The following is a 12,937-nucleotide window of genomic DNA, read 5'->3' as shown; positions in this document are numbered from 1 at the left end:
GGGGAATTCTTGCAACACACTGTAGCGTGGAAGGAACATGAAAGTTTCCCAGCCCAGGCCAAGGCAGTCCAGTCCCCTAAGCTCCCCAGGAAAAGGGAGCCCATCAGCCCCTGGAAGCCTTCAAGCTCCTCCAGAACTGGGACCAGGCTAGTATTGTGAGGGTCCCTCTCCCTGGGTATCTATACAGCTAAATCTCTCCTTTCAGCCCCCTCCTCTCTCTCTGTACACTAAATCCCCTGCCCTATGGGTGTCTATACATCTGAGTTCTCCTTTTAATTCCTTCACCCCCATTTTGCCTCTCCTGACCTTTGTCTCCCTGAGTGTTGATGGGGGCAGGTCTCTCATCTCCCCCAGACCCCCATTTCCCCTCCCACAGCCCTCGTTGCTCTCCTGCTCTGCTGGGCTGAGTCTCCCCTGATCCCCAGTGTAAAAGGTCCCCAAAGCAACATGGTCAGTGCAGAGACAGAGAAATCAAACCCACATTTTTCATCACTCACTAGGAAAACATGAGCATAGCCAAGCTCAGCACCTGAGCTGGGCTGAAACCCTCTTACGGGCTGTGCTAAGCACAGATCCATCTGAGGGCTTTACAAGAACAGAATCTATTGTGGTTAGACTGTGTTTTGAAAGTCACATGTAGTTTCAAAATATCTCATCCCCTCCTGCCCCCCATAACAGAAAGCAGAGCCACCTTCCAGACAGGCAACCTACAGACCTTCTACAGGAACTTGTGAAATGTACAGAAACTTAAACTGGGGAGATCAGAGGGGAGAGCTGTGTGACTTCATAACTACACGTAGCTCCATAACTCCAGGGCTGTTTTCTCCATGCGGCAGTAAGATTGGAATTTCCAGAAGGGCCCAGTGCCCACAACCAAGCGCTCAGCTCCCCTTGAAGACAATGGTGAACCCCCCCCCCTTTTCCTTCATCCCTTTTGAAAAGCTGACCCCCTATGTAGGGGGCTAAGTGAAAACAGAGCCCTTTGGGAAACCTGGTCCCAGTGGTGGGTGCTGCATCCACCTCTAAAATCTGGCCCTAGCTGAGGGCGCCCCTGGCTTGCTGGGAGCTGCTGCTGAGACAGGGCAGGGACACCCGCTGCTCCCAGGAGCTGAGCTCTGGTTTTTTATCTCACACAAAAGTTGCCCACACTGAACGCCTGAGCTCTTTGCCAGGCGAGGGGGAGTCTTGGAAGAGCAAACGAAGGCAGCTGGAATTGGTATAAAACCTCCATTTCTTGAGCTGCCTGCGCCCTGGGCAGTTCCCCCCTGGAGCTGAGCCAAAGCCCCGGCAGTGCAAACGCCGGACCTCCCCTGTTACTGCGGGGCGGGGACGTGACTGCTCCGGTCGCGGGGGTTCGAAGTCCAGCCGAGGCGCAGCAACAAACGCGCCTGACACTGTTTGGGGAGGCGAAGAACTTCTCCGGGGCTGAGAAATCACCGCCGGCAGCTGCCCAGTGTGAACACACCCCAACGGCCCGCTCTGCCCGGGGCCCCACCCTGCGCGGGGCAGCCCGGCGCTGAGGGGTCCGTGCTGGGGCGGGCGAGGGGTGACTCCGGGGTACTGGCGGGAGCCAGGAACCCTCCCCCGGCCCGGCGAGGGAGCGGAGCGGCCGGTCTCCAGCTCCTGTCCAGACGCGCCCAGCTCTGGGTCTGTGCCGAGCAGACCCGGCGCAAGCCGCCCCCTGCCCGGCCCCGCCCCGCGCAGGGTCTGTCACCCAATCCCAGGTTGCCACTGAATACAATTTGCATATTGCGGCCCCGCCCCCGCCCGCAATGCTCGGAGTGAGTCGCCATTTGGTTTTGCTCCTGAGCCCGCGAGGTTCTGCGTGTCCTGCTCCGCCTCCCCGGTGAGTGTCTGTTCCCCGGGCCGGGGCCGGGCGCGGGGTCTGAGGGCAGAGCCCCGGGCGGGGAGGTTATTGGGGGCAGGCAGAGCCCCAGGGACACCCGGGGGCGGGGGATGTTGGGGGAGGGGCAGCGGGGAGGGAACGACCCTGCCCAGCACGTAGCACAGCCCGTGGCACAACGAACGGCACCTCAGGTCATTCATCGCACGGCCCGTAGCACAACGAATGACACAGCCCATAGCACGCTGAACAGCGGGCAGTGTCGTTTCTAGCAGAGCCCGTAGCACACTGAACGTTGGGCCGTGTGGTTTCGAGCAGAGCCTGTAGCACACTGAACGTTGGGCCGTGTCGTTTTGAGCACGGCCTGTAGCATGCTGAACGTTGGGCCGTGTGGTTTCTAGCAGAGCCCGTAGCACACTGAACGTTGGGCCGTGTTGTTTCTAGCAGACCCCGTGGCACACTGAACGTTGGGCAGTGTTGTTTGGAGCACGGCCCGTAGCACGCTGAACGTTGGGCCGTGTCGTTTCTAGCAGAGCCCGTAGCACACTGAACGTTGGGCCGTGTTGTTTCTAGCAGACCCCGTGGCACACTGAACGTTGGGCAGTGTCGTTTCGAACACGGTCCATAGCACGCTGAACAGCGGGCAGTGTCGTTTCTAGGAGAGCCCGTAGCACACTGAACATTGGGCCGTGTCGTTTCTATCAGAGCCCGTAGCATACTGAACGTTGGGCCGTGTCGTTTCTAGCAGAGCCCGTAGCATACTGAACGTTGGGCCGTGTCGTTTCGAGCATGGCCCGTCGCACGCTGAACGTTGGGCAGTGTGGTTTCTAGCAGAGCCCGTAGCACACTGAACGTTCGGCAGTGTCGTTTCGAGCACGGCTCGTAGCACACAACGGCGTGCAGTGTCGTTTCGAGCACGGCCCGTAGCACACTGAACGTTGGGCCATGTCGTTTCTAGCAGACCCCGTAGCACACTGAACGTTGGGCCGTGTCGTTTCTAGCACAGCCCGTAGCACAGAACGGCGTGCAGTGTCGTTCCTAGCACTGCCCGTAGCACACTGAACGTTGGGCCATGTCGTTTCTAGCACACCCCGTAGCACACAACGGCGTGCAGTGTCGTTTCTAGCAGAGCCCGTAGCACACTGAACGTTGGGCCATATCGTTTCTAGCACAGCCCATAGCACACAACGGCGTGCAGTGTTGTTCCTAGCACAGCCCGTAGCACGCTGAACGGCATGCAGTGTCGTTTCGAGCACGGCCGGTAGCACACAACATCGTGCAGTTTTCTTTCAAGCACGGCCCGTAGCACGCTGAACGTTGAGCCTTATTGTTTCTAGCACACCCTTTAGCACACAACGGCGTGCAGTGTCGTTTCGAGCATGGCCGGTAGCACACAACGGCGTGCAGTGTCGTTTCGAGCACGGCCCGTAGCACACAACGGCATGCAGTGTCGTTTCGAGCACGGCCCGTAGCACACAACGACGTGCAGTGTCGTTTCGAGCACGGCCCGTAGCACACAATGGCGTGCAGTGTCATTTCTAGCACAGCCTGTATCACACTACGGCGTGCAGTGGTGTTCCTAGCACAGCCCGTAGCACTCTGAACCTTGGGCCGTGTCGTTCCTAGCACAGCCCGTAGCACACAACGGCATGCAGTGTCGTTCCTAGCACAGCCCGTAGCACGCTGAACGGTGTGCAGTGTCGTTTCGAGCACGGCCCATAGCACACAACAGCGTGCAGTGTCGTTTCTAGCACGGCCCGTAGCACGCTGAATGGCGTGCAGTGTCGTTTCGAGCACGGCCCGTAGCACACAACGGCGTGCAGTGTCATTTCTAGCACAGCCTGTATCACACTACGGCGTGCAGTGGTGTTCCTAGCACAGCCCGTAGCACTCTGAACCGTGGGCCATGTCGTTCCTAGCACAGCCCGTAGCACTCAACGGCATGCAGTGTCGTTCCTAGCACAGCCCGTAGCACGCTGAACGGCGGGCAGTGACGTTTCGATCACGGCCTGTAGCACGCTGAACGGCGTGCAGTGTCGTTTCTAGCACGGCCTGTAGCACGCTGAACGGCGGGCAGTGTCGTTTCGAGCACGGCCTGTAGCACGCTGAACGGCGGGCAGTGTCGTTTCGAGCACGGCCCGTAGCACACAATGGCGTGCAGTGTCGTTTCGAGCACGGGCCGTATCACGCTTAACAGCGTGCAGTGTCGTTTCTAGCAGTGCCCGTAGCACACAACGGCGTGCAGTGTCGTTTCGAGCACAGCCCGTAGCACACTGAACGTTGGGCCCTGTCGTTTTGAGCACGGCCCGTAGCACGCTGACCAGCGTGCAGTGTCGTTTCTAGCATGCCCACAGAACCGGTTCCCGGCTTGGCTCGGCCCATGGGCGGGGCGGAGCCCTGCAATGGATAAATACAGGCTGCACCGTTCCCTGTTCTTAATGAATGGGGCTGATTTGATTGTGGGAGCGACTCCTAGGGAAGTGGAGGCTTCGTTGTCGATCGCGCTGGGCTCCTTGACCCAAGTGAGCCAGGGAACGGGCGGCTGTGAGAACAGCCCAGTGCGCTTCAGCCGAAGCCGGGCTCTTGGCCGGGCTCGTTTTTAGCCCACTTTGAGGGCTCCAATCCTGGGCGAGCCGGGCTCTCTTGTTCTGGGCTCGGGCTGCTTCGGGGACTCCAGCGGCAGATGGAGCCGTCAGCTTCTCCCCCTGCCCAGGCAACACAGCCCGCGGGGCATCCAGATGGCAGCGGAGCCAGGCACAGTGTCACTGGTTGGACCTTTACGCCTTCATGCCCCTGCCTGTGCGAGCAGCACAAGCCACCGTGCGCTATGGCCTCTCCCCTGGCTGTGCTCTGCGTTTGGATTGCACCTGCGGTGCTAACGGGAGGTGCTCCTGGGGGACAATGTGGGGCGGTAGGGGGTCAAGAGGCCTGTGCCCCGGTGAAGCCCCAGCTCCAGGACGACCCCAGCAGCAGCGATGTGGAGGAGATGGAGGTGGAGGAGATGGGGGAACGGGAGGAGGAGAAGATGGAGGTGGAGGAGATGGGGGAACGGGTGGAGGAGAAGATTCACTTGTGAGGGATTTCTGACCCGACAGATCCCACGGGGCCTCCTCAACTTGGTCCCGAGAGGGCTGGCAGAATCCGCCAGCTGTTCTAGCGTTCCAGAACAGATGCCATCAGTCAATATGTAGTGAGCAAACCTGTGAGAAAGGAAGGCAAGAAACTCTGGACCAAGGTTCCTAAGATCCAACCATTGCGAATTCCCCGAGTGCTGCCGGAGAGACTCATACTTATGCTCTCAAGAAGCAACGCACTGAGAAGGACGAGGAGAAAGCAGCAGAATATGCAAACCTCTTCCCCAAGCAACTGAAGAAGACCAACAAAAACCACTAGAAGCAGAGAGCCAAGATACATTGACTGTCCTCATTGAGAGCCTCAGTATCTACACCGGAGTCAAGGAAAAATTAGAAATAATCAATAAAAATATAAACACTTCATGCTGTGTAACTGGTTTTCTGGTCGGGACCCCCTTTGGACTGTCACTTGGTGTGCTGAGATCCCACTGAGCCTAAACATTCTGGCAACGAGGGCACCCCTTAAGTCCGTGCTGCTGAGCTAAACTGTCCTGGTGTCCCGAAGAACAGACCCAGGGATGGGGCCACACCTCTCTGCACAACAGACAGTGAGAGCTGCTCAGCCCTGGGGAGACTCAGGTAAAAAGGGACTTGCCCCAGCACCCAGTTCGCAGCCTTCCTGGGAGCCTCCACCCCGGATACATTTGTCACAGTCCATAGCACCGCACGGCCTGTAGCACAGGGAACGGCATTGCACACCGTTCCTCGCACGGCCTGTAGCACACTGAACAGCACCGCATGCCGTTCATTGCACATCCCGTAGCACATTGAACAGCGTGCAGTGCCGTTTCGATCGCAGCCCGTAGCACACAACGGCATGCAGTGTCGTTCCTAGCACAGCCCGTAGCACGCTGAATGGCGGGCCATGTGGTTTCTAGCAGACCCCGTAGCATACTGAACGTTTGGCCGTGTCTTTTCTAGCACAGCCCGTAGCACACAACGGTGTGCAGTGTCGTTTCTAGCATAGCCTGTAGCACACTGAACCTTGGGCCGTGTCGTTTCTAGCAGAGCCCGTAGCACACTGAACGTTGGGCCATATCGTTTCTAGCACAGCCCGTAGCACACAACGGCGTGCAGTGTCATTCCTAGCATAGCCCGTAGCACGCTGAACGGCGTGCAGTGTCATTTCGAGCACGGCCCGTAGCACACAACGGCGTGCAGTGTCGTTTCGAGCATGGCCCGTAGCACACAACGGCGTGCAGTGTTGTTTCGAGCACGGCCCGTAGCACACAACGGTGTGCAGTGTTTTTTCGAGCACGGCCCATAGCACGCTGAACAGCGGACAGTGTCCTTTCTAGCACAGCCCGTAGCACACAACGGTGTGCAGTGTCGTTTCGAGCACGGCCTGTAGCACGCCGAACAGCGGGCAGTGTCGTTTCTAGCAGAGCCCGTAGCACACTGAACGTTGGGCCATATCGTTTCTAGCACAGCCCGTAGCACACAATGGCGTGCAGTGTCGTTCCTAGCACAGCCCCTAGCACGCTGATTGGCGTGCAGTATCGTTTCGAGCACGGGCCGTAGCACGCTGAACGGCGCGCCGTGACGTTCCTAGGACGCCCACAGAACAGGTTCCCTGCCTGGCTCCGCCCATGGGCGGGGCAGAGCCCAGCAGTGGATAAATACAGGCTGCGCCGTTCCCTGTTCGTAATGAATGGGGCTGATTTGATTGTGGCAGCGACTCCTAGGGAAGTGGAGGCTTCGTTGTTGATCGCGCTGGGCTCCTTGACCCAAGTGAGCCAGGGAACGGGCGGCTGCGAGAACAGCTCAGCCGAAGCCAGGCTCCTGGCAGGGCTCGTTTTTAGCCCGCTTTGAGGGCCCCGATCCTTGGCGAGCCGGGTTCTCTTGTTCTAGCCTCGGGCTGCTTCGGGGACTCCAGCGGCAGATGGAGCCATCAGCTTCTCCCCCTGCCCAGGCAACACAGCCCGCGGGGCATCCACATGGCAGCGGAGCCAGGCACAGTGTCACTGCTTGGACCATTACACCTTCATGCCCCTGCCTGTGCGAGCAGCACAAGCCACCGTGCGCTCTGGCCTCTCCCCTGGCTGTGCTCTGCGTTTGGATTGCACCTGCGGTGCTAACGGGAGGTGCTGCTGGGGGACAATGTGGGGCGGTAGGGGGTCAAGAGGCCTGTGCCCGGGTGAAGCCCCAGCTCCAGGACGACCCCAGCAGCAGCGATGTGGAGGAGATGGAGGTGGAGGAGATGGGGGAACGGGAGGAGGAGAAGATGGAGGTGGAGGAGATGGGGAACGGGAGGAGGAGGAGAAGATTCACACGTGGGGGATTTCTGACCCGACAGATCCCACGGGGCCTCCTCGACTTGGTCCCCAGAGGGCTGGCAGAATCTGCCAGCTGTTCTAGCGTTACAGAACAGATGCCATCCGTCAATATGTAGTGAGCAAACCTGTGAGAAAGGAAGGCAAGAAACTCTGGACCAAGGTTCCTAAGATCCAACCATTGTGAATTCCCCGAGTGCTTCCAGAGAGACTCATACTTATGCTCTCAAGAAGCAACGCACTGAGAAGGACGCGAAGAAAGCTGCAGAATATGCAGACCTCTTCCCCAAGCGACTGAAGAAGACCAACAAAAACCACTAGGAGCAGAGAGCCAAGATACATTGACTGTCCTCATTGAGAGCCTCAGTATCTACACCGGAGTCAAGGAAAAATTAGAAATAATCAATAAAAATATAAACACTTCATGCTGTGTGTCAGAGTCTACCCTCACTTGAAACTGGGCGGTTTCAAAGTGAGGACCCGCATGTCTTCCCCCCACCCCAAAATCCTAGGGTAGGTCTCCCCTTCGGCTGCCACCACCCGGTCAATTCCGTGGGCCGGGACACCCCTGTTTCCCCCCTTGGGAACACAGATCAATTCACAGAGGAGGAACCTTCCCCCTCCCCCCTGATTCAACTCCTTGAATCTCACACACACAGGGAAGCAGCCCACTTCCCCCTCCCCTTCCCCTGAATTTCCCCAAGGGAAGGAATTAACCAAGTCCAAAGAAAAGAAAAGAATTTATTAAGAGAACAAAAGAAAATACAGAATCTCTATGAATCCAAGCTGGGCACTCATAGGGTATAACCTTGCTAAGTTCTGGAGAGAATCCTCTCTCTTTCTCAGTACAACCAGTACAAGCAGAATTAAGAATAATCAATAACAAACACACAGAATTGCAAACATAGGATTATTAGATAAGGACACAAAGTATCTTTCTAATACTCACTATCTTGACTAGAAGAAATTAGTTCAGAAAGGTGGAACTTGTAGGGACTTGATTAACTCGTCTGGTCTCTTGAACTCCAATCGGCCAAAGACAAAGACCCCCCCAAACAGAGGGAAAAGTTCCCTCCTAGGAGTTTCAAATTCTCTTCCCTGATTGGTCCTCAGGTCAGGTGCCCACCAGGTACTATGCTTTAACCCTTTACTAACTATTCATGACACTGTGTAACTGGTTTTCTGGTCGGGACCCCCTTGGGACTGTCACTTGGTATGCTGAGATCCCACTGAGCCTAAACCTTCTGGGAACAAGGGCACCCCTTAAGTCCGTGCTGCTAAGATAAACTGTCCTGGTGTCCCGAAGAACAAACCCAGGGATGGGGCCACACCTCTCTGCACAACAGACAGTGAGAGCTGCTCAGCCCTGGGGAGACTCAGGTAAAAAGGGACTTGCCCCAGCACCCAGTTCGCAGCCTTCCTGGGAGCCTCCACCCCGGATACATTTGTCACAGTCCATAGCACCGCACGGCCTGTAGCACAGGGAACGGCATCGCACACCGTTCCTCGCACGGCCTGTAGCACACTGAACAGCACCGCATGCCGTTCATTGCACATCCCGTAGCACATTGAACAGTGTGCAGTGCCGTTTCTATCACAGCCCGTAGCACACAACGGCGTGCAATGTGTCATTTCGAGCACGGCTCGTAGCACGCTGAACAGCGGGCAGTGTCTTTTCTAGCAGAGCCCGTAGCGCACTGAACCTTGGGCCATATCGTTTCTAGCACAGCCCGTAGCACACTGAACGTTTGGCCGTGTCGTTTCTAGCAGAGCCCGTAGCACACTGAACGTTGGGCCATATCGTTTCTAGCACAGCCCGTAGCACACTGAACGGCGTGCAGTATCGTTTCGAGCACAGCCCGTAGCATGCTGAACGGCGGGCCATGTCGTTTCTAGCAGACCCCGTAGCACACTGAACGTTGGGCCGTGTCGTTTCGAACACGGCCCGTAGCACGGTGAACGGCGGGCAGTGTCGTTTCTAGCAGAGCCAGTAGCACAGTGAACGTTGGGCCGTGTCATTTCGAGCACGGCCCGTAGCACACAACGGCCTGCAGTGTCGTTTCGAGCACAGCCTTTAGCACGCTGAGCAGTGGGCAGTGTCGTTTCTAGCTGAGCCCGTTGCACGCTGAACCTTGGACTGTGTCATTTCTAGCAGAGCCCGTAGCACACTGAATGTTGGTCCATATCGTTCCTAGCACAGGCCGTAGCACACAACAGCGTGCAGTGTCGTTCCTAGCACAGCCCATAGCATGCTGAACGGCATGCAGTGTCGTTTCAAGCACGGCCTGCAGCACGCTGAACGGCGGGCCATGTCATTTCTCGCAGACCCCGTAGCACATTGAACGTTGGGCAGTGTCGTTTCGAGCACGGCCCGTAGCACGCTGTACGGCGGGCAGTGTCGTTTCTAGCAGAGCCCGTAGCACGCTGAACCTTGGACTGTGTCATTTCTAGCAGAGCCCGTAGCACACTGAACGGCGTGCAGTATCGTTTCGAGCACGGCCCGTAGCACGGTGAACGGCAGGCAGTGTCGTTTCTAGCAGAGCCAGTAGCACAGTGAACGTTGGGCCGTGTCGTTTCGAGCACCGCCCGTAGCACACAACGGCGTGCAGTGTTGTTCCTAGCACAACCTGTAGCATGCTGAACGGCGTGCAGTGTCGTTTCGAGCACAGCCCATAGCACACAACGGCGTGCAGTGTCGTTTCTAGCACAGCCCGTAGCACTCTGAACGGCGTGCAGTGTCGTTCCTAGCACAGCCCGTACCACGCTGAACGGCGTGCAGTGTCGTTCCTAGCACAGCCCATAGCACGTTGAACAGCGTCCAGTGTGGTTTCTAGCACAGCCCGCAGCATGCTGAACGGCGGGCAGTGTCGTTTCTAGCAGACCCCGTAGCACACTGAACCTTGGGCCGTGTCGTTTCTAGCGGAGCCCGTAGCACACTGAACGTTGGGCCATATTGTTTCTAGCACAGCCCGTAGCACGCTGAACGGCGTGCAGTGTCGTTCCTAGCACAGCCCGTAACACGCTGAACGGCGTCCAGTGTGGTTTCTAGCACAGCCTGTGGCACACTGAACGGCGGGCCATGTCGTTTCGAGCACGGCCCGTAGCACGCAGAACGGCGGGCCATGTCGTTTCTACCACGGGCCATAGCACACTGAACGGCGGGCCATGTCGTTTCTACCATGGGCCGTAGCACACTGAACGGCGTGCAGTGTCGTTTCTAGCACAGCCCGTAGCACGCTGAACGGCGTGCAGTGTCGTTTCGAGCACGGGCCGTATCACGCTGACTAGCGTGCAATGTTGTTTTTAGCAGTGCCCGTAGCACACAACGGCGTGCAGTGTCGTTCCTAGCACGGCCCGTAGCACGCTGAACGGCGGGCAGTGTCATTTCTAGCAGACCCCATAGCATTCTGAACGTTGGGTCGTGTCGAATCTAGCAGAGCCCGTAGCACACTGAACGTTCGGCCATATCGTTTCTAGCACAACCCGTAGCACACAACGGCGTGCAGTGTCGTTTCTAGCACACCCCGTAGCACACAACGGCATGCAGTGTCGTTTCTAGCACACCCCGTAGCATACAACGGCGTGCAGTGTCGTTTCTAGTACACCCCGTAGCACACAACGGCGTGCAGTGTCGTTTCTAGCACACCTCGTAGTACACAAAGGCGTGCAGTTTCGTTTCGAGCACGGCCCGTAGCACACAACGGCGTGCAGTGTCGTTTCTAGCACACGCCATAGCACACAACGGCGTGCAGTGTCGTTTCTAACATGGCCCGTAGCAAGCAGAACAGTGGGCAGTGTCGTTTCTAGCAGACCCCATAGCATACTGAACCTTGTACCGTGTCGTTTCTAGCAGAGCCCCTAGCACACTGAACATTGGGCCATATCGTTTCTAGCACAGCCCATAGCACACAACGGCGTGCAGTGTCGTTCCTAGCATTGCCCGTACCACGCTGAACGGCGTGCTGTGTCGTTCCTAGCACAGCCCGTAGCACGCTGAACAGCGTCCAGTGTGGTTTCTAGCACAGCCCCTAGCACACCCCCTAGCAGACCCCATAGCATACTGAACCTTGTACCTTGTCGTTTCTAGCAGAGCCCGTAGCACACTGAACATTGGGCCATATCGTTTCTAGCAGAGCCCATAGCACACAACGGCGTGCAGTGTCGTTCCTAGCATTGCCCGTACCACGCTGAACGGCGGGCAGTGTCGTTTCTAGCAGACCCCGTAGCACACAACGGCGTGCAGTGTCGTTTCTAACATGGCCCGTAGCAAGCAGAACAGTGGGCAGTGTCGTTTCTAGCAGACCCCATAGCATACTGAACCTTGTACCGTGTCGTTTCTAGCAGAGCCCGTAGCACACTGAACATTGGGCCATATCGTTTCTAGCACAACCCGTAGCACACAACGGCGTGCAGTGTCATTTCTAGCACACCCCGTAGCACACAACGGCGTGCAGTGTCGTTTCTAGCACACCCCGTAGCACACAACGGCGTGCAGTGTCGTTTCTAGCACACCTCGTAGCACACAACGGCGTGCAGTGTCGTTTCTAGCACACCCCGTAGCACACAACGGCGTGCAGTGTCGTTTCTAGCACACCTCGTAGCACACAACGGCGTGCAGTGTCGTTTCTAGCACACCTCGTAGCACACAACGGCGTGCAGTGTCGTTTCTAGCACACCCCGTAGCACACAACGGCGTGCAGTGTCGTTTCTAGCACACCTCGTAGCACACAACGGCGTGCAGTGTCGTTTCGAGCACGGCCCGTAGCACGCTGAACGGCGGGCCGTGTCGTTTTGAGCACGGCCCGTAGCACGCTGACCAGCGTGCAGTGTCGTTTCTAGCATGCCCACAGAACCGGTTCCCGGCCTGGCTCGGCCCATGGGCGGGGCGGAGCCCAGCAATGGATAAATACAGGCTGCGCTGTTCCCTGTTCGTAATGAATGGGGCTGATTTGATTGTGGGAGCGACTCCTAGGGAAGTGGAGGCTTCGTTGTCGATCGCGCTGGGCTCCTTGACCCAAGTGAGCCAGGGAACGGGCGGCTGTGAGAACAGCCCAGTGGGCTTCAGCCGAAGCCGGGCTCTTGGCCGGGCTCGTTTTTAGCCCACTTTAAGGGCCCCGATCCTGGGCGAGCCAGGCTCTCTTGTTCTAGGCTCGGGCTGCTTCGGGGACTCCAGCGGCAGATGGAGCCGTCAGCTTCTCCCCCTGCCCAGGCAACACAGCCCGCGGGGCATCCACATGGCAGCGGAGCCAGGCGCAGTGTCACTGGTTGGACCTTTACGCCTTCATGCCCCTGCCTGTGCGAGCAGCACAAGCCACCGTGCGCTCTGGCCTCTCCCCTGGCTGTGCTCTGCGTTTGGATTGCACCTGCGGTGCTAACGGGAGGTGCTCCTGGGGGACAATGTGGGGCGGTAGGGGGTCAAGAGGCCTGTGCCCCGGTGAAGCCCCAGCTCCAGGACGACCCCAGCAGCAGCGATGTGGAGGAGATGGAGGTGGAGGAGATGGGGGAACGGGAGGAGGAGGAGATGGAGGTGGAGGAGATGGGGAACGGGAGGAGGAGGAGAAGATTCACACGTGGGGGATTTCTGACCCGACAGATCCCACGGGGCCTCCTCGACTTGGTCCCCAGAGGGCTGGCAGAATCTGCCAGCTGTTCTAGCGTTACAGAACAGATGCCATCCGTCAATATGT

This window comes from Mauremys mutica, chromosome 12, assembly GCF_020497125.1.
Source record: "Mauremys mutica isolate MM-2020 ecotype Southern chromosome 12, ASM2049712v1, whole genome shotgun sequence".
Classification (NCBI taxonomy): domain Eukaryota; kingdom Metazoa; phylum Chordata; order Testudines; family Geoemydidae; genus Mauremys; species Mauremys mutica.
Note: the sequence above shows the minus strand (reverse complement) of the source record.